Below are 22,816 nucleotides of genomic sequence, written 5' to 3' on the forward strand. Positions count from 1 at the left end.
GATGGAAGTACAGTCTCAGCTCTAACCTCTTTGGTGTTTGTGTTTTGGTCCTTATCCCCATAGAAAGATTCTATGGTTTTTTTCATTTTTCGTCTGCTTTTTCTGATTCATGATGTTGGCTGAGTGTTGTAGCTTTTGGTTCTTTCAGTCAGAAGGTACAGATCTTTAAGTTGAGCTAATGTGTGTCTGGGCTAAAAGCAGGCTTTTGTTTTTTGTTTCCCAGATGAACCCTGGGGTTAGCTTGTTAGGTGTGTGGGAGGTGTGGTCTGGTCTCAAGATATCTCCTCAGCTGCCGTGAGGCAAAGGCAAGGTCAAGGGATGGTGATCCCAGCTTCCCTATTGTCTTCCCTTTTCCCCTGAAGGGCTGGGGCACGCCTAGAAGCTAACGCGTGTTCCCGCCCCTCCTGGGGCTCGTCTCCCGGCTCTGAGGCTTGCCTGGGTCTCAGTGCGAATTTTCTCTGCCCTGGGTCGTCTGTCCCTCCAGATCGCTTCCACCACAGTAGGAAGAATCCCCCTTTGCCACTTTTACAGCCTCTGGTGTTATGAGACCACCCGCCCCCTTCTGCTGTTCCCGCTGATCCAGGATTAATCTGGGGAAGAATTTTATGGTTCCCTCACGGTCATCAGGGGGTAGGAGAGAGCACTTACTGATCACTCTGCCATCCCAGTTCCTGGAAGTTCAAGTAGTGACCCACCGAAGTCCGTCTTCAGGCTGAAGATTTCAAGGGATGCTGCACTGATGTCTGGCACTCAGCGGCTCTCACCGGCTCGGCCTGGCTTATCTCCTGCTCCGCTGGTCTCGCCCGCCACTCTCGGCCTCCTCTGGTCCCCTCCGCCCTGCCGCGCTGACCGTGCTGCGCTGTGTGCCGGGGTCTTACCCCCGCGGAACAGATCCCTCCCGTGCACCCTCCGGTCCAGCCTGGGCTCCGAATCCGTCAAAGTCTGTCACCCACTGGATTCTACACCTCCAAAGTCTGGTCAGACTCTCCCCCCAGAGATATCCAGAGGAGTTTTTCCAGGAGCTTAGGTGAGTCGTTGCTTTCACTCCGCCATCTTGGCTCTGCCCCCCAGATTTTTTTTTTTTGTTAAACTACTGTCTCTGTATTCTTGGCCAGCAAGGAAGCAGGAAACAGGGCTACTGAACCAGTCCCTTGATTCTAGAGGAACAGTGTTCTCTAAGAAGAAACTGTTAGTACCAGCAACTAATATGGAAAATAGGAATGTTCTTTATCAAAGGAAAGAAGCACCAAACAAATATTTATCTTGGATAAAATATGCAAAACAAAGTCTACTAGATTTCAATTGTTTCCTTTACCCCTAGATCTAGTTCTATAGATCAGTAATTGGCTGTAGTCAACTGTACTTTGATAAATCATTCAGACCAACTTTTGGATGTTACAGAATAGGTCTTTCTGCATTAGAAAAATTCAAACTTTGCACAAATATTTAAAGAAAAAATCAGTACCTCCATAGGAATATTGTAAATGGGTGACATCTTTCTTATGTCAAGTGGAAGGTAGATGTATAAAAAAGAAAATCTAAGATACTCTCTCTACACAACAGTGAGTTTTCCAGGGAAAGCAACTTTGCTCATATGAAAAGGGAGCTTTAGAACCCTGTAGGAGTCAACACATTTATGTCTCTTCGTTTGATGTTATAGGTTGCTGGAGGTTGTTTCCTTCCTTCTATCCTAGGTGTCTTGAAGGTTTCTGGATCTTCTGCAATTCTAGTAGCCTGAACTGGAATGAACTCTATTGGCAATGGCTTCTGAGTAACTCAATAGGACTGCATGCTAAGACCTGAGTCGGATTTCTGAAGAGTTCTTGGTCCAAAAATTTCCCATTTTTCAGATCAAGGTTCCTCTACATCTACATTTCCAGAGTACATACTGCTGGCATCTAGACCAGGAAGGAAGTAGAAGATCCATGAGTAAACCAGCTTCTAGGCTTTTGCTTGGGAGAAGAATGGGGTGTACTACTTGGAGATGACTGGGTTGAAGCAATCACTCTATCTTCTTTTGTCATTTCTCCATTTTGTAACTTCAATTTGTGGATTGCTTCTGCTATGCAATGGTACTTGGTTTCTTTTGTGGTGAGGCCTTTATGGGGAGTGTATCCCACGTCTGTCAACTCTGCCTGCTGCTCAAAGCACTGGACGTTTTCTTGTATCTGTTTTGTAATTGGAGAATTCATAATTATGTGTGTAGCCTTGGCCTTCACCACTGGGATCTAGATCATTTGGTGACTGTAAGCTATGGAGAAATTATTTTCTCCATCCTAAATCTTGAAAAGTTGTTGTTACTTCTGATCTAGGATGACCAACTTTTCCCACAGAACCTAACTGTTCATGTCAAATGAAGGCAAAGTCATTGGTATGGGGTCTTCCAGAACACCATCATAACTGAATGTCCAGTGATGGATTCTAATTGGCAAAGATCTATTGCCTAGAAGCCCACTTCCACTGTGCTCAGTAGCAGGCACATCTGGCTCTCTGGATGATGCCATGAAAGACTGATCCAGGTGTTTCTCCAAATAAGTATCAAGAACTCTGATTCCCATGGAAAGTCTATGGAAGTTATTCAGATAAGACAAAGATATGAAAAGGGAGCATTCTGCAAGTAGTGAGGAAGTAGCAACGGCTCCAAAGAGCTCTCCTGCAGAAGGTCTACAGACAGGTGGGTTTCTGTGAAGGGGGAGGGTGGGATGGAGGAAAGGGTGAAGAAAGAGATTAACTGCAGCCCAAGACTCTGCCACAGACAGGAAGCTGAGACTAACAAAGCTCTAGGCCCGGGCCCTTCCTAAGTGTGGAAACCATGACACAAGTAGTGCAAAGACCCCAGTGGACCTCAGCTAGGAAAAGTACACTGAAGTTGAGAACTGATTTTTAACTGTGTAAACTCACAATAATTTTTACACCCAAGATTACAAGTCTTTCTTGGTCTGATGAAAGGCAGTACTGAGGGATAGAAGGTTATACGCTCTCTGAGAGCTAGAGAGAATACTTCATTTCCTCATCATTTCTCTCTAGTGGTAGATTTTTTTTAAAGTCCAGAGTGAAAGAAAGGATATCTATTCCAAGATCATGCCATAGAATCAGAATTATAGTTAACAGTATGAACCTCAAAGTATTCAGTCTGTAACTTTCACCTATTTTTCCCACATCTTACCTTCTGGATCCAAGTAGAACCAAGAAAATCAGTCTTCTACATTGTGGTCCTTCATAAAATTGATAACTGCCAGGCCTAGAGGCCTGTATTGGGCTACCCGAGTCTTTCTTACCTCACCTCCGAGGTCTTCGGTTGGCCAAAACCGGATGCACATATGAGAGAAAGGACGTTCCAGAGTCGAACAAGGGTTGAGCTTTATTTCAGGGTCTAGTTACAAGTGCAGGAGGGTCTTCCTTAGGAGGAAGAGGGGGAGATTTCCTAAGGAGGCTAAGCTTAAGGGATTGGAAGTAGAAGTACAAGAGGGGAGAGAGGGGGAGGGGAGAGAGGAAAGAAAAGAAGCGGAGCCTACTGTCCTCTTGGCTCCTCACGTGCTAAGAGCGCTTTCAGGCTTCCTCAATCCTACTTAACCTTCAGCCACACAGTTTGCATCTCAATACCGTGCTGTAGATAACAATAGTGTGCCCAGATCCGGGACCATCTCGAGGGCAGGGAGACTCCACCCATCACGTATCTCCCGGGGAGAGGCGGAAATACCCGAGCTAGCCGAGCTAGCTCAGTCTGACCTTCTCGAACCCCTGCTGTTCATGGAGGGCCTCGTAAGACTCTAAGATTTAGAAGTCCCGCTTTTACCTGCCCGAGACCGTCCACACGGAATTGAGCTTCCAATCCCAACAGATAACAACTATCTGTTCTGACCTTTTTTCTCTTAACAAACAGCAGTTGTCCTTTAAATTAATTTTTACAGGAAGTAATAATCTTTATGGCTATAATATAGTTAAATGAAACCTATTACTGTAGGTTTCAATAGTTGAATATTAGCTACTTGGTTAATGATTAGTTATTTGCCAAGATCTATTGGGATATGAAAGAGCATTCTGAAGCGAACTGTTTGATCCACCATCCTATATCATTAATCTATATTTGGCCTAATTCATTTCCCTTGTTTGTTTAGGTTTGATATTGAGAAAAAGTGAGACACTGGCAAGACACTGAGCAACTAACCACAACAACAACGTTTACTCATCCATAGCAGCAAAGAATTATTCAACAAGTATAAGGATTGAAAACACCACTAGTTGATTCAACTTAAACAAAATCTCTTGACTGAGTTGACAAAACTTGTTGAGGAAACTGAGGCATACACAAGGTGTGACTTGCCAGGATCATGAACCAGTAAGTATCAGAGACTAGATTTGAAATTAAATCTTTCTGACTCCAAACCCAAAACTCTATTTTATGTCCTTGTGGGTAGGGAGAAGATTATCATCTAACAAGGAATAGTAACAATCACAAAAATTTAAAATATTTTAGCATATAATTAAAAAGATTTTGTTGAAATAAAATAAATGAGGTAGGAATTATGGGAAAACAGCTTTGGAAAATGTCATAATAAATTTCACTAATAAAATTTTAATTTCCAAGGTATACAAAACTTCATATGAACTCATAAAAGGGCTCATTCCCAAAATAAATTAGTGGTCTAAGCATATCAACACACAGTTTCCTAATAAGAAAAATATGCCATCAATTATCATAGTTTTACAAAGTTCCTAATTGCTAATAATATTAGAAAATGAAAATCATAAAAATAGTGCAGACACAATTTATACCCATCAGCTCTCCAACATGACAAAGGAATATAGAAATTGTTAGATATGGTGGAAAATTATAGACACAGTAATGAACTGCTATTAGATCTGTAAATTGGCTTAACCATTCTCGAAAACAATTTAGAATTATATTCTCCAAATCACTAAATTGTTTACACATTTTGACCTAGTGTTACTGACATTAGGTAAATAATCTAAGGAGGTCAATACCTATATGCACAAAAATACTTACACAAACAAGGAAAGACCTGGGAATGTGATTCATGCCCATAAATTTTATTATGATTAAACGTTATGTTATAGATGAATGCAATAAAATATTATCATGCCATAGGAACTGACAAAAATGATGGATTCAATGAAATATGGAATTGCCTCTAAAGACTGATATGGAGTGAAATGAGGAGAACCAGGGGAATAATTCACAGAATGACATCAATAATAATGTGAGAGGAAACCGTTCTGAAAGATCTCAAAACTCTGCCCATGGCAGCTGCCAATCATGACTTCAAACGACTAACAATAAAACATTTCTCCTACTTCTTGGCAGAATGATAACAGAGTAGCGATACAAAATAAAACAAACATTATTAGAGAGGGACAACGTGTTGGTTTGTTTTTCTTTATATAACTTTATTATATGGCATGGCTTCTGTGGGGGGCAGGAGATTAATTAATGGCTAATGATAGCTGTGAAAAAGATAAAAATAAAGCATTTCATAAAATTAATAGGAAAAACATGAAGTAAAGAAAAGTATACAGAATAATTTTATTAGTACTTTTCTAAATTTAACATATGAACATATATGTACAATAGATAGAAATTTCTTTTTTATCACTGAAATAGAAGGTACTTCAAAAGTCTTAGTGCAATTTAAAACACTTTTAATTTAAAATAGCACTAAGACTTTTTTATACTGTATTCACATGCATGCAGCTACACATGCCCATATACACATACGTACACATATACACACAAATATACAATCACATATACAAATATACTATGAGTATGTGTGTACATTTTTGAACATCTACATGTTTACACAGACATTTACTTTAAAAAATAACTACACTTAAATTTCTTGTGTAATTATTTCTTGTATAATTCATTGTTTGGAAATATTTAAATTATCATCTTTTTAATAACTGCTACATTTTCAATATTTTTAAATAGAAGCAATATCTTTCATTATACCTCAGGAGGTGGCCTAATACATAATTTTAAAAACATGCCAGGAAGGAAACATGTTGTATGAACAGAAAGACTTGCTGAGTTTTCAGGGTGGGAATTGTATTTAATTATATTGTTGATATTTGATTGTGAACTTCTATTTTCTGTTCTGATTCATCACTAACAATATCTCATTCTTGCTATTAACAGGTGTTAAGTTTAATTAAAAAAATGGGAAATTCTTCAACAAAGCAGTACATTCTTGTTGGAATATGACTTAATGTTAAAAAAAAAAGTCCTAGAAATCACTGTGACAATAAGAACTCAAAAATAATCAAAACATATTCTAAATGGATCAAATGGAAAGATACAATAGAGCATTTAATGATTTACACAAGATAAATACTATGGGATAGCCTGGAACACAGTCTGCATAGTTAGACTTTGTTTTGAGTCCTGCTTCTCATACATAGATCTCATACTGATTCTACATAATTCATAAACTTCTCAGTGCCCCAGGAAACAGATACTCTGGCACCGAGGAGTTGCTCATTTCCATTGCAAGAGGAGTTTCTTGTCATAATGAAATAAAAAGTTCAATATTAAACTTGGGAATATCTACACCATGCTGAACATTTTTTTTATCCTTTTTTTTCAATGTAAATGGGAATAAGCATTATATAGTACCAACTCTATACCAAATGCCTTGTTAAATTTTTTTTTTACACATATAACTTCATTTGACCCTGACAACATCCCTGCCAAATAGATGCTATTATTTATTGACATTTTATCATAAAAAACCAGGCAAACAGAAGTTAAAGTGACTTACTCATAGTGACACAACTGCTAAGTATCTGAAGCTGAATTTGAACTTATGTCTTCCTGACTCCAGACCCAGCACTTTATCCACTGTATCACCTACTTCCTAGAAGAAATGTTCAAGAAAAAAAGGGAAAACCTAGTTATTGTTGTTGCTTTACCCTTAGAGCTTTGCACATTATCACTGATTATATTCCATATGCTCACTGGGCATGTCATTCAGGTCAAAGCACTCTATGAAACACAATACCTCTATAAATGATATGTTTATAGGTTGGTGTCTCCCTCTAAAAAAGATTCTATTTCAAGAATGGGATAGAATCAAAACCTGAAGAGTTCCTTCTAGCTTTAAGATTCTATGATTATTGTGGGTAAGTCCTCTAAATGGAATAAAATATCTTTTCATCCTATGTAATTTGCCATCTATCTGCTATTAGTCATCTATCTATTGAAGCCATCAGAGTATTTAGTTTCACAGAAATTACGAATTTAGAATTGGAAGGGATATCAGCAGTCATCATGTCCAAAACAGGAAGGAACTCCTATAAGGTCATCCATTTTCTATTTTAATACCTCCCCTGAGAAGGAATTCATTTCTTCCTCAAGAAGTCTATTGCATTTTGAACAGCTCTAGTTGTTGGGAATGTTTTTGTTTGTTTTGTGTTCCCCTAAAATCAAGCTTAAACTTGATTCCTTGCAAATTGATGCCCATTTTAGTGATGAACTCATGTTTGTTTGGTTTTTTTTTTTTTTTTTTACGCTTTATCACATTTTACCTGAGTTTGGTGGTTCAGTAAGTAGATTACTGGGCCTGGAGTCAGGAAGATTCATATTTATGAGTTCAAATATGGCTTTAGATACTTACTGGCTACGTGACTCTGAGCAAATCATTTAACGTGTTTGTGTTAGTTCCTCCTCTGCAAACTGAGGGTAGAAAGGAAATGGCAAGTCACTCCAGTATTTCTGCCAAAAGAACTACAAATGAGATTATTAAAAATCAAACACAACTAAAGGAATGTAAACTTTTTCTCTTTCTTATTAATCTGAATAGTCCTTTGCACAAAGATGTCATTTAATATGTTTTTAGTTGAATCCTTATTTTCCTGTGCAAAGCTAGAGGATTGACTAGAGACCACTAAGAGTTACTTGAGATCTCTCTCCTATGATCTTTTAACCCTAGGTTCCTCAGTAGCAATGTTATAGTTTCTTACAAGTGGTGAATAACTGAAGGAAACATACTTCCCACATTTTTTTATTTGAGGCAGCATGACTACACCAGAGCTTTGTGGAAAGACCTGAACTCAGTTCCAATCATTAATAAATACTTAAGAGGCACAAGTCTATGGCATTGAGATGAGAAAGGAAGAGGAGCGTGGATTCTCCACATGTTGACTTTAGGCAGTGTTCCTTAAAGTATAGGGTACAAAATATGTATTTCCTTGAATGCGAAGAAATGTTCATATTATGCAAAACAAACTAGAAAATTGTCAGAATCATTGAAAAGAGGAGAGTTATATTCAAAATTTACTACGCCTCCCACTGTAGTTGACAAAGAATTTGTCTTCTGAATCACTTGCCTGGGGTAACACAAATACTTTTCAATCTTGGGTATGTTTGAAAAGGCCAAGAATAACACATTGTGTGTTAGGCTACAGATAAATTATAAGTAAATGTAAAAATGCAAAGATATTCTACAGACCATAATTCTATTTTATTCTATTATATTTTCATAAGCATAAGGAACTCCTTGATGAAGGCAAGTCAATAAACTTTCCTGAGTCTTCTAGTCTTAGAGAGATGCCTTGAGCATTGAAAGGTAAAGGTGATTTGTCCAGGTTTTTTAGATAGTATGCCTCAGAGGTTAGATTTGAACTCAGATTTTCCTGGTTCCAAAGCAGTCTATTTACTGTGACATAGACCACAAAACATTAAGAACAGAAATTAATTCAAGGAATACCAGTTTAAATATAGAACTTAAATGGAGATAAAAATAGGTAACAATTATAAAGAATACCAAAAAAAAAGATGGGAAGAACAATAATGTTGCAAAAGTATGACAACGTTACAAGGATTCAGTTAAAGCAGTTATCAAAGGAAAAATTCCATCGGTGAAAATATACATTAGCCAAAGAAAAATGAGAGAATTAGTGAATTGAATGTGAAAACAACTACAACAATCATGGAGTGACAATAACTAAAGAATCAATGAATTAAAACACCCCTCAAATTAGCATCAGACATTCTGAAACTTAAAAAATAAATAGATAAAATGAAAAAAGTGCTGCATTAAAAAACTAAAAGATGTCACTTGGAAAAAAAAAACCTTAAAAATCATTTATATTAAGCTAATTTGGTAAAAAAAAAAAAAAAGAAAGAAAAGAAAGGAAAATCAAAATTAAAAAAAAAAAGAAACTTCCCAAAAGATGCTGCATGATTCTGAACTACACTCATGTTACAGAGCGCTTGCAAGGTAAAAGTCTTCATTTTATTAGAGGTCCCGTTCACCAGATTATCCTAGGCTACCATTAAACTCCCTCATCCTGTAACCCCACTCATCTCAAACATTTCATTTCAAATACTATTTACCAGTCACATGACCTGAGTTGTCAGGTTATTTGATATCTTTCCAAGATGCACCATCTCAGGAATGCCCTCTATGCTCCCCTCTCAAATTCTCTCACCAGTAGCCAATGAAAACCCATTCCTTTAAGAGACTTTCTAGATCAGATGTCCCTAATCTTTTCTGTGTCCTGGACCCCTTTCTATTAAAGCTTATAGATTTCTCAGAATAAGTTTGGTAGTGGTGGTTTTTTTTTGTTGATTTGTTTTTAATAATCCATAACTTAGGAAAGTTCTAGATTTCATTTAGAGGTTAGTGAAAACAAAGATATATTTTTTTTTTCATATAGGCTTACAGACGTGTTGAAATCTATAGATGCCTTGGGGTCAACAGACTAAAGGTTAGGAATGTCTGGGGGCAGCTAAATGGAACAGTGCACATACTTCATGCGATTACTAGCTGTGTGACCCTGGGCAAGTCACTAAACTTGTGTATGACTCAGTTTGTTCAAATAAAACATAGAGACAATAATAGCACTCCCAGGGTTGTTGTGAGGAGCAAATGAGATGGATAATATTTCTAAAGTGCTTAGTATAGTGTCTGGCACACATTAGGCACTTAATAAATGCCCATTGCCTTCCTCCTCCCAAAAAAAGGAATTGCACTCAATTTAATTTGCATAGAAATTGTTGACTTCTCTTTATCCCCTTCTCCACACATATTTTTCAAAATCTCTTTAGCCCGCTCACATCTTTGAGGACTTCTTCCACTTTCCATTATCTTTTAAACATCAGTGACTATAACTGTTATCACATCTACTATGTATACACACACACACACATATATATACATACATACATACATATATGTGTTTGTGTGTATATATATATATATGTGTATATATATATATATACACATATATATATATACACACATACACACACACACATATATGTTTCCAGTACACTCGGTTGTAATCTATCCAGGCCTGATGACTGAGCTTCATTGACTAGACTCCAACAATTCATTTACAGAAAAATAAACATGAGAATTGCAATTAGCTCAGTTCTTTCATGATCTGATGCTATTTTTTTCTATCCTAATTTCTTTCTTCTGGACTCTCTCAAGCTTATCAATGTTCTCAGTAAAACATAATGTATAGAAATGAACAAAATAATACCATATAAATCAAGCTAAAAATAGAGCTTGTGATTCACGGATATGTGTTAACTGTATCACTGGAGTTACAATCTAAATTGATATAATTGCTGGTCAATTGGGGTAGTGAAGTACTATTTATTGTAAAAAAAATTTACACATACCCACAAATACACCCTTCGTTAAATATGTTAAGTAGGTGTTAAATTTATAATTATGTTCTCTTTATTTTCTTCCTTTTATTGTCATTTTCCACAAATACAACTATAAGGTATGTTGTTGTTTTTGCTTTTCAAGAATATATTGTATAAGCTGGATTTTCAGAGAAAGTGGGACTTTTATCAAGCCAAGTACAACATTTTATTTACTTTCATTTACCCTTTCAAAAATTTGTCTGGTCAAATCTAAAATAAATATCTTGACTATACCTGATGTTGTTCTTTTGGATGAATTCTATTTTTTCTTCTTGACTAATTAATTTCTCTTTCGTTTTTAACATTCAGTCCCACAAGATGTTGAGTTCCAAATTTTCTCCCCATACTTTCCCTGCCCCCATCCCAAGACAGCACACATTCTGATTGCCCCCTATCCCAATCTACCCTCCCATCTATCACTCCTCCCCTGATTGTCTTATCCCCTTTCCTTCTACTTTCCAGTGGGGCAAGATAGATTTCTATACTTCGTTGCCTGTACATATTATTTCCTAGTTACAAATAAAAATAACATTGAACATTAAAAAAAATAAACACAACTTTGAGTTCCACATTCTCCTCCTTTCTCCCTCCCCACCCACCTGCACTGAGAAGGCAAGCAATTCATTATAGGTTCTCCATGTGTAGTTATGCAAAACACTTCCATAACAGTCATGCTGTAAAAGACTAACAATATATCTCTCCATCCTGTTCCACCCTTCATTTATTGTATTCTCTCCTTTGACCTCTCCCTCTTCAAAATATTTGCTTCTTATTAATGTCTCCTCCAATTTACCATTCCTTCTATCATCTCCCCACCCCTCTTATCCCCTTTTCCCTCACATTCCTCTAGGGTACCATATACTTCCATGTCCAGTTGACTGTGTTGCTCTTCCTAATTTGAAAATATGTAAGAAAATACGTTACCAAGAAAGTTACCTTCTGTAGTCTAATTTTTTTCCCCTTTTCAGGCAATTTCCCATCCAGTTACTTGATTTTTGAGTCCTTTATCAAGTGAAAGGTATAAAGTTAAAAGCTAGGTTTCAGAGACTTTGTGCAGCTGTTCTCTGAGATATCTCCAGGGACCTATAAGTTCTCAGTTGCTCCAAGATGACGCAGTCAAGGGAGAAGAGTTTACTCATCTCCTGGCCTGTGCTCTGGTCTACGAGAAACCAAAAGCACTCTTTTCTGCCTTGGAACTACAAGTTGAATTCCCTCTTCACATCTTCCACCAGCTCCAACAGCCAGTGCTCCTTCTCACCCCAGGACTATCACTCAGGACTGAGACTCAAATCAACTGCTTGATTCCCCCAGCGTCTTTAGACCAAGGACTCCAAACATGGAAGCTGTTGTTGCAGTGGCCACTACCACCTTGGAGCCAGGATGGTGGCCAGACCCATGCTCCCCTCTCACTCAGGTGAAAGAGTTTTCTTACTGACCTTTGAAACTGTCTTTGGCATTGCTGGTTTGAGAAATCTCTAAATTGCAGCAGTTAACCATGATTCAGCACCCAGAAGCCTCTTGTGATCTTATTCATCTGACATGGCCCAAGCTGGGCTGCTCTCTGCTCTGTCAGCTATCCAGGCTTTCTTGGACTGGAAATCTGTTTCACTCTGTCATTTTGTGGTTTTTACTTCTCTAGAATTTGTTTAGAGTCATTATTACAGGTATTTTAAGGGCTATGAGGGGAGAGCTAGAGAAACACTGGATTTCTACTCCACCATTTTGTTTCCAACCTCCAGGTCAGTTGATTTTCCAATAAGATGTTTCACCTTGTCTTATGTTTTCAGTCTTTTCCTTCTGTTTCATACACATATAAATGTATATGTATGTATGTGTATATATATATACATATATATATATAATATATATATTTCTCATGTCATTAGCTTCTATTTGCTCTCATTCTAATTTTTAAGGAATTGTTGTCTTCAATAAGCTTTTGGACATCCTTTTCCATTTGGTCAATTCTGTTTTTTAAAGCATCCTTTTAATTGACACTTTGGACCTCCTTTTCCATTTGGCCTAGCTTATTTTTAAGGTGTTATATTCTTCAAAATTTTTCTGGAGATTCCTTTAGTAAGCTGTTGACTTCTTTTTCATAATTTCCTTGCATCACTTTCACTTCTTTTCTCATTTTTCTCTACTTCTTTTACTTGACTTTCAAAATCCTTTTTGAAGATGGCCTGTGACCAATTTGTCATTCTTGGAGGCTTTGGATATAGGAGCTTTGAGTTTCTTCTGTTCCTCTCATTGCATGTGTTGATATTCCTTATCATCAAAGTAAGAGTCTGATTTTTCCCACTATTTATTCATTTTCCCAGCCAAATACTTGCCTTTTGACCTCTTTGTTAAGGTAGCACTCTGCTTTTAATGTGGATGGTGTACTGCCCCAAGTTTCAAGGATTTTATACAGCTTCTTTCAGAGATATTTCTAGGAACCTGTAATTTTCAGTTCTTCTAGGTTGGCATGATCAAAGGACAACCTCTCTTGGCTTGTGTTTTGGTCTGTGAGGAACGACAAGCACTCTTTTCTGCCTTGGAACTGTGAGGAGGATTCCCTCTTTACCACCACCACAATCTCTGTAATGTTGGAGCTCCTCCTCCTCCCAGGACCTCCATCTGTAGGAATATAACCTAGATCCAGGCATAGACAAAGAAAAGAGAATCCTGCTTAGAGACAGCGAAGAGATACTTGAAATCCCCCTCTGACCAGCCACTTAGTGACTCCACAGTTTGTGAGTGAAGAGCTGTGGAAGCAGACACTGCTGCCACTTCCTCCACTGTCCCAGGCCTGGGAATAGACATTTTTTCTCTCTCACCTAGATCCAACAGGCCTTTCCTACTAAAGTTTTAAAGTTGTGGTTTACATTTGTGGGTTGAGAAGCCTGGAAAACATCACAGCTGCCTGGGATTCAGTTCCCTGAGCACTGGTTCAGATTGTCTGAGACTTGGTCTGCGCTGGTGGAACCCATTCTAGACTCTACTCAAGGGACATTTCCTCTCAACCTTCCAAGATGTCTTGGGCTGGAAATTTATTTCAGTGTATCATTCTGTGGGTTGTGCTGCTCTGGAAGTTATCTAGAGTCATTTTACAGGGATTCTGAGGTGTTTGGAGGAGAGCTTAAGGAAGTCCCTACCCTTATTATGCACTCTTTGTTCTACTCGCTAATAATAATTGATTCTTTTGATGCCATGGTCACTTTGACACAAAATTGCCATTCAATTCAATTTTCAAATCAGCTATATTTTGGACTGTCATAGAATAGTAGTTCTCAACTTTCTATTTCTTAAATAATTATTATACTTGGAAACACAGTCCAGCACAGGCGCAGAGCAGAGGGCAGACCAGCACAGCATGTGCCATGCTGCAACAAAGACAGGACTGGAGTGGGCTTCAAGGAGGCATGCCACCAACAGCAGCTTTGGGTCTAAGATTCCTCTACTCACAAAGGCAAAACACAACTTCAAAGTCAGTGAGAAAGCTCTTTCTCTTGGGTGAGAAAGAAACATAGTGATCTAGCCCCAGTCTCAGTCAGCAGAAGCTTGTATTGTTGGAGCCCTGGCCTAAAGCCCCTGGAGGAACTGAGCAGCTGATCTAGGTCTCAGACCTGAGTGGCTATCCTGGGGTGAGGAGGAGTGTTGGTTTCATGGAACTGGTTGAGATGGTGGAGAGGGAATCCTGCTAACAGACCAGAGTGCAGGTCATGAGAGGAGTAAAACCCTCTCCCTTGATTGTGCCACCTTGGAGGAACTGAGAACTTGTCACCAGAGTATACTCTCCCTTTGACAAAGAACATCAAAGTCAGGTAACTGACTGAGAAAATGCACAAAAAAAGGGGAAAAAAAGAATGACAATAGAAGCTTACTTTCTTGGTGAGCAAGTATTTTCTTCCATCATTTCAGATGAAGATGTATACCATCAGAGGAAGACATATAATTTAAGGCTTCTTCATCCAAATCCTGCAAAATAAATATGCAATGGTATTAGAACATGGAAGAGTTCAAAAAAGATTTTGAAAACCAAGCAAAAATTGAGAAGGTAAATGAGAGCAATGCAAGAAAATCATGAAAAGCAAGTCAACAGCTTGCTAAAGGAGACTCAAAAATGCTGAAGAAATTAACACCTTTAAAAATAGACCAAATCAAATGGCAAAAGAGGCCTAAAAGTCAATGAGGAGAAGGCTGCTTTATAAAGCAGAATTAGCTAAAAGGAAAAGGAGGCTCAAAAGCTCACTGAAGAAAATAATTCTTTCAAAATTATAATGGAACAGATGGAGGCTAATGACTTCATGAGAAACCAAGAAATTACAAACTATTACAAAAATGAAAAAAAAAATAGAAGGTAATGAGAAATATCTCATTGAACAAATAACTGACCTGGAAAATAGATTCAGGAGAGAAAATTTAAAAATTATGGGATTACCTGAAAGCCATGATCTAAAAACGAGCCTAGACATCATCTTTCATGAAATTATCAAGGAAAACTGCCCTGATATTCTGGAATCCGAGAGTAAAATAAATATTGAAAGAATTCACTGATCACCTCCTGAAAGAGATCCTAAAAGAAAAACTTCTAGGAATATTGTAGTGAAATTCCAGAGTTTCCAGGTCAAGGAGAAAATATTGCAAGCAACCAGAAAGAAATAATTCTAGCATTGTGGAAATACAATCAGGATAACACAGGATCTGGTAGTTTCTACATTACGAGGTGGAAGTGTTTGGAATATCATAATCCAGAGGTGAAAGGAACTAGGTCCAAAACCAAGAATCACCTACCCAACCAATCTGAGTATAATATTTCAAGGGAAAAAGTAGACATTCAGGGAAATAGAGAACCTTCAAGCATTATTCATAAAAAGACCAGAACTGAAGAGAATATTTGACTTTAAAACATAAGAATCAATAGAAACATGAAAAGAAAGAGAAACATAAAAAAGAAAGAGAAATCATAAGGGAATTGCTAAAGCTAAACTGTTTACATTCATACTTGAAAAGAGAAAGTGAGAAATGGAAAGGGGCAAATTATCTCTCATTTAAAAGGCAAGAAAAATCTTTTTCCATGGAGGGGAAAAGAGGAAGGTGAGGGGGAAAAATTAAGCTGACTGTCATCACCTTTGACTTAATGGGGGAATAACATGCACACTCAATTTGGTATGAAAATCTGTCTTACATTGTAGGAAAGTAAGGGAGAAGGTGATAAGTGGAATGTGGGGGTGATAGAAGGGAGAACAATGGGAGGAGGGGGTAATTAGAACTAAACACTTTTGACGAGTGATAAGGTCACAAGATAAACGGGGATTCAGGATGGGATTGAGGGAAATATAGGTAGTCTTTCACAACATCACTATTACGGAAGTCTTTACTAACACTTCACATATATAGCCTACAATGAATCGCATGCCTTCTCAGTGAGGATGGGTGGCAAAGGAGGAAGGGAGAGAAGTTGCAACTCAAAGTTCTAGGAACACATGTTGAGAAATGTTTTTGCATGTAACTGCAAAAGAAGAAATAAAGGTAATGGGGTATAAAAATTTATCTTGCCCTACAAGAAAAGAGAAAAGATGGGGATATGGGAAGGGAGGGGTTTGATAGAAGGAAGGGTAGATTGGGGAAAGGAGTAATCAGAATGCTCGGTTTTTTGTTGTGGGTGAAGGGGAGAGATGAGGAGAAAATTTGGAACTCATAATTTTGTAGATATGAATGTTGAAAACTAAAAATAAATAAATAAATTGAGAAACAATGATTATGCTTCTGATTAAATTGTATTTTCTAAGAAATACTAATCCATTTTATTGTAGTTTTTGTAGCAATTAAAATGACTATATTTTAATGGTTTCACTTTTACTTTTTTCCTACAATTTTGTCATACAAGAATTCCTACAAAAATGATATTTTTTCAAAAACTCTTAATGACTTTTCAGACAAACCCCTCCATAGGTAAAAAAAACAAAACAAAACAAAACAAAACAAAACTGTACGGTCTTAACATGTATTTATAGAAGTGGTTGAAATTTTATACATGCGTCAGCTAGTCAAATGCTGAACTCTCCATATCTTTTATAAATATGTTAATTGTTTGGATTAGAATCTGCTCTGTTTTTGAAGCTTATATCTGATACTGATAGTAGGAATTCTAATTTATTCATTTATTGTACTGTTCTTTGAAGACTTGCAATTTTTAAAAATAGTTTTATTTACTAAATTCTTTTGTTGTTGCTTGGTATCCTTTGTTAATTATGGTTTTGTTCATTACCACACATAGAATTTTAGGATTTTAAGGGATCTCACAAGAGATCCCTTTTTTTTTTTTTTTGTTTCACATACAGAAGCAAAGTGTAATTATATGAGCACCTTACTGATTGCTCTGCTGGGACAAATTATTAGATCAAATATTTTACACACTAAAATTCTACTTTAAAACATGCAGAAAACTCCAGTCATTTCTCTTGAAGATAACATCAAGCTTTGAATTCTGCAAGTTTATTGAAGAGGCATTGAAATGACAATATTTATTTTTGTCAGACACTGTTTCAATATTTACTTTTATTGAATATGTAATTTGTAACTTGATTCTGTTTTTGAGATTTTCTGATAATGTTCATTCCCTTCATTGACTTATCATTGGTATGACAAACTGAACAACCTGCCATCTGGCCTTTGCTTGAAAAAACCTGCTGAAAAGAAGCATATGTTACATTACAAAATCCTTCATTTCACTATAATCTGTCACTAATTATTAGAAAGTTGTTCCTCATATCACATCGTATTCTCCCATTAAAAAATCTAATGATCCCAGTTTTTCTCTCTAGGAACAAGTCAGATCCTTCATTCATATTGTGGTCTTTTCAAATATTTAAAGAATATTTTCATTTCATCCCATCTTCTTTCTCCAATTGCAATTCTTCTCTTGATTCCAGTTACTTCCTGGCCTTCAGTTGTTTTACTCTTCTGATTGCTTTATTCTGGTCTCACCAAGTTATCAATCTTCATATGAAATTATGTTGAACAAAAATGAATAGAGCAAAATAATCAATCTAACTTGAGAGGTAGTACCAATTATTACATTTTATGTTCCATACATGATCAAATATGCTAAAAATTCCTCTACTGAGGGCAGGGGGGTGTTAATATTTACCTCAAACAATATGTAATTCCATGGCATTCATGTTGACATTGTAGATCATACTATGTTGTTCTAACTAGAGAGAAACAAAGGGATATTTTTAAATGCATACTTTTTTAATAAAAATGTGGGGGAAAGCTACCAAAATTATGATCATCAACCAGAAACATCAAGTTTTACTTCCTTAGATTTCAATGGGACCTAATCAATCTTTGAAAACTAATGTCAGCTTATACCCAGATTGGATTCTATATGTGAAGAAATATCATTGATGTAGAACCTAGTGTTGCTGGACATTAGGTCAGAGAAGAGCTTTTCAGCAATGAATACAGAGAGAAATACAAAATCTCCCTCACACTTTCATCATTTCCATGATTATCTACAGCTATCGGAATATATAGAGGTATTACACCAGAATACTTTTGATATAAAAAAGGAAATTTCACAGTGACATGCATTTGAAAAAGAAACAATTTTCACAAGCAGGATGTACAGTACCTAACCATTAATTTTCTATCTTCAGCTTTCTATTTTTGCCAACGTCTCTGCAGAAAGAAAAGATTTCTCTCCCACATGCCTTTTTTCGTTTCAAACACAGCCTGAAGGAAAGTATAATGATTTGAACACCTCACTGGTTGGTTGTGGTAAATGATTAGCCTGAAAATGTTTTAGACCCTTAAAATGTAACTTAAAATATGGAGAAAAACTCAACCATCTCTTGAATATGAGATAAAGCTTTGAACTCTGGTATACCATTGAAGGAATATTCACATAATAGTTCCTTTCTCAAACACTTTCCATTTTTATTTTATTTAATATAACATTTAGAATTTGATTCCATTTTTGAGATTTTTCTGATTATATTAATTTTCTTTATTTGCATATCATCAGTATTTCTTGAATATTGAAAGTAATCAGATATTCTGTACTTTAATGAATATTCACAAAAAAATCTGAGTCCCAGTAGCTGCATTTTATAAAAGCAAACATGAGACAAAGCACTTGTCACAGTTCCAGAAAGAGTATCCTCTGTGGCCAGAGCGATAACTAAAGAATCCGAACTTCTTGGTTGTTTGCTCATAATATGATTTTGTTTTTCTTCCTTGCAGATAGTTCATCCTTTATTATGCATCTCACTATTTGAAAAATATAAACACTTTTTCTGTAGACAAGTTGCTAAAGAAAGAATATATTGCATTTCATTTAATCTTACAATACTTCAGGTCCATACCAGGTTGATGTATGTATCTCTTTCCATATCACCTTCCATTACATCTCTATGAGGAAAAAAAAATCAATAATCAGTTGAATAATAATGTTCCATATAAGGATATGTTTACCAATTGCCCATAATTTCAGTCATCATTTTCTCTGCCTTTCCTATCCAAAGTCTCCTCTTTCTGCCAGGAACTAGATCATCAGCTTCGATTTCTATGCCTATGATGTATTTTAGCCATATCATAAATCTTTTTTCATTCATTCATTAATTTATTCATAGACTATTCATATGCACAAAATACACTTATATGAGCATATGAACATATGTGCAGTGATATATGCATTCAGATGGGTATAAATACTTGTGTGGTATACACACAAATCAACATATGTGCTCACACACTATACATACATGGAAAAATACACATATACATATACATACATATAGTAAATTTGTGTTCTTTCCCTCTTTTTTGGTGAATATTGCTCATAGTAATGCTGCTGGGTCAAAGAGTACCTATAGTTTATTGATATTAAAGATATAATTCCAAATTTCTTTCCAGAGTGGTTTGATCAGTGAATATGACTTATTGCCTTGTGTCTTGCTATGGTCATGTCCTCAAGGCCTTCTGATATATCTGTCCCTGTTCCAAATGCTTTGACTACTCTCTTTCAAGAGTGAACGTGCCCTCAATTTATATATTTTTTTCCAATTTACTTCCTCATTAGCAGTCTTCAAGATGAATATTATAGATAGATACATAAATACACAAAAGATATAGAGAGTTACATAGAAATAGACATAGATACTGATATGTTGACATACAGACTTACACATACGTTTTTGTGTACATATAGACATAAGTATGTGTATGTATAGCCATGCCATTCTATATAGACACATACACACACACACATATATATATACACAGTATACATATGTACTACATGTACATTTCTTTCTACACACACGTGTGTGTATATATATATATGTGTATATATATATATTTCTCTAAAGGGAGATATTTTTCCATCCTTTTACCTTCTTTCCAGTGTTATGATTAGTGATTCTAGTGGATAAATTAACTTTGCGTAATAGAAATATTATTGAGCCTTTCTACTGTACTGACAGGAAAAAAAAAACATTTACTGAATAATTATTTCAATTGTTCAAAATCCCAGGTCATGATGCGACTGCTATGAAAACTTCTCTGACCTTAGAAAAGTTTGGATTGACTATGTAGTGTCAAATAATGTGCTGAGTTTATCATCTATAGGTTGAAGGTAGATTTGTATTACGCAGCTGATTAATGGGAAAATGTCAGCATTACATAATTTATATTCAATAGAAAGATAACATGGCATAAAAAGATGATTTTGAAGTCAAGAAGACCTGAGACCAAATATTTCCCCTGATATTGATTACTTGTTTCACCGTGGATCAATCAAGTAACCTCTTAGAGTCTCATTTTTCTCATGTATAAAATAGGTCTAATTATGAGTTCCCAGAATTTTTATCTCACAGGGGCATTAAGAGATTCAAGGGAGGCAAAGAATAGAGAGGATTCCATAAACGTTAAATTAACAGACCTAATTACTTTAGCGACATAAATCCTATATGTTTTTTTTTTCTTTTTAATGTTAACATAGTCAATTAACCAAATATTCATGATCCATTTACTAAATGTAGGGCTCTATGCTAATTGGTGATATAACCATGCCAGAAAAGTAAGGAGTACATTAAAAAAATTAATATGGGGAAAACTCTGGATATAAAATTTCCTCGGCATCTTAGCTGCAATTTTTATTTTTATTTTTCCTTTTTTCTTTATTTATTTAACTTTTAAAATTCATTTTCAAAAAATTTTGGGTTCCAAATTTTCTCCCCTTTTGTCCCCTCCCCCCGCCCCAAAACACCAAGCGTTCTAATTGCCCCTGTCTGCCAATCTGCCCTCTCTTCTATCATCCCTCTCTGCCCTTGTCTCCATCCTATACCCCTTTACCTGTATTTCTTATTTCCTAGTGGCAAGAACAGTACTCGACAGTTGCTCCTAAAACTTTGAGTTGCAACTTTTCTTCCTCCCTCCCTCCCCACTCCTTCCCTTTGGAAGGCAAGCAATTCAATATAGGCCAAATCTGTGTAGTTTTGCAAATGACTTCCATAATAGTAGCATTGTGTAAGAACTAATTATATTTCCCTCCATACTATCCTGTCCCCCATTACTTCTGTTCTCTCTTTTGATCCTGTCCCTCCCCATGATTGTTGACCTCAAATTGCTCCCTCCTCCCCATGCCCTCCCTTCCATCATCCCCCCCATCCTGCTTATCCCCTTATCCCCCACTTTCCTGTATTGTAAGATAGGTTTTCATACCAAAATGAGTGTGCATTTTATTCCTTCCTTTAGTCGATTGTGATGAGAGTAAACTTCATGTTTTTCTCTCATCTCCCCTCTTTTTCCCTCCACTAAAAAGTCTTTTGCTTGCCTCTTTTATGAGAGATAATTTGCCCCATTCTATTTCTCCCTTTCTCCTCCCAATATATTTCTCTCTCACTGCTTGATTTCATTTTTTTAAGATATGATACCATCCTCTTCAATTCACTATGTGCACTCTGTGTCTATGTGTGTGGGGGTGGGTGTGTGCATGTGTCTGTGTGTAATCCCCCCCTGTACCCAGATACTGAAAAGTTTCAAGAGTTACAAATATTGTCTTTCCATGTAGGAATGTAAACAGTTCAACTTTAGTAAGTCCCTTATGACTTCTCTTTGTTCTTCACCTTTTCATGCTTCTCTTCATTCTTGTGTTTGAATGTCAAATTTTCTTTTCAGCTCTGGTCTTTTCGTCAAGAATGCTTGAAAGTCCTCTATTTCATTGAAAGACCAATTTTTCCCCTGAAGTATTATACTCAGTTTTGCTGGGTAGGTGATTCTTGGTTTTAGTCCTAGTTCCTTTGACTTCTGGAATACCCTATTCCACGCCCTTAATGTAGAAGCTGCTAGATCTTGTGTTATCCTGATTATATTTCCACAATACTTGAATTCTTTCTTTCTAGCTGCTTGCAATATTTTCTCCTTGACCTGGGAACTCTGGAATTTGGCCACAATGTTCCTAGGAGTTTCTCTTTTTGGATATCTTTCAGGTGGTGATCTGTGGATTCCTTGAATACTTATTTTTCCCTCTGGTTCTAGAATCTCAGGGCAGTTTTTCTTGATAATTTCATGAAAGATGATGTCTAGGCTCTTTTTTTGATCATGGCTTTCAGGTAGTCCCATAATTTTTAAATTGTTTCTCCTGGATCTATTTTCCAGGTCAGTTGTTTTTCCCATGAGATATTTCACATTTTCTTCGATTTTTTCATTCTTTTGGTTTTGTTTTGTGATTTCTTGGTTTCTCATAAAGTCATTAGCTTCCATCTGTTCCATTCTAATTCTGAAAGAACTATTTTCTTCAGTGAGATTTTGAACCTCCTTTTCCATATCTCAAATTCTGCTTTTGAAATAATTCTTCTCCTCCCTCTTTTGCCAATTAAGTTAGCCCTATTTTTCAAGGTGTTATTTTCTTCAGCATTTTTTGGGTCTCCTTTAGCAGGGTGCTTACTTGTTTTTCATGCTTTGCTTGCATGTCACTCATTTCTCTTCCCAGTTTTTCCTTCACCTCTCTAACTTGATTTTCAAAATCTTTTTGAGCTCTTCCATGTCCTGAGCCCATTGAGTGGGTTGGGATACAGAAGCCTTGACTTCTGTGTCTTTCTCCGATGGTAAGCATTGTTCTTCCTCGTCAGAAAGGAAGGA

At 36.5% G+C, this 22,816-nt stretch overlaps 1 pseudogene; it reads right to left on the minus strand.

Annotated features, from left to right (window-relative positions):
* Window positions 1–1,608: 1,608 nt before the first annotated feature.
* LOC140510736 (putative monooxygenase p33MONOX pseudogene) lies at window positions 1,609–2,504 on the minus strand (annotated as a pseudogene).
* Between the last annotated feature and the right edge of the window lie 20,312 nt (window positions 2,505–22,816).

The sequence above is a fragment of the Notamacropus eugenii genome, chromosome 6, assembly GCF_028372415.1.
Source record: "Notamacropus eugenii isolate mMacEug1 chromosome 6, mMacEug1.pri_v2, whole genome shotgun sequence".
In the NCBI taxonomy this organism is placed as follows: Eukaryota; Metazoa; Chordata; class Mammalia; order Diprotodontia; family Macropodidae; genus Notamacropus; species Notamacropus eugenii.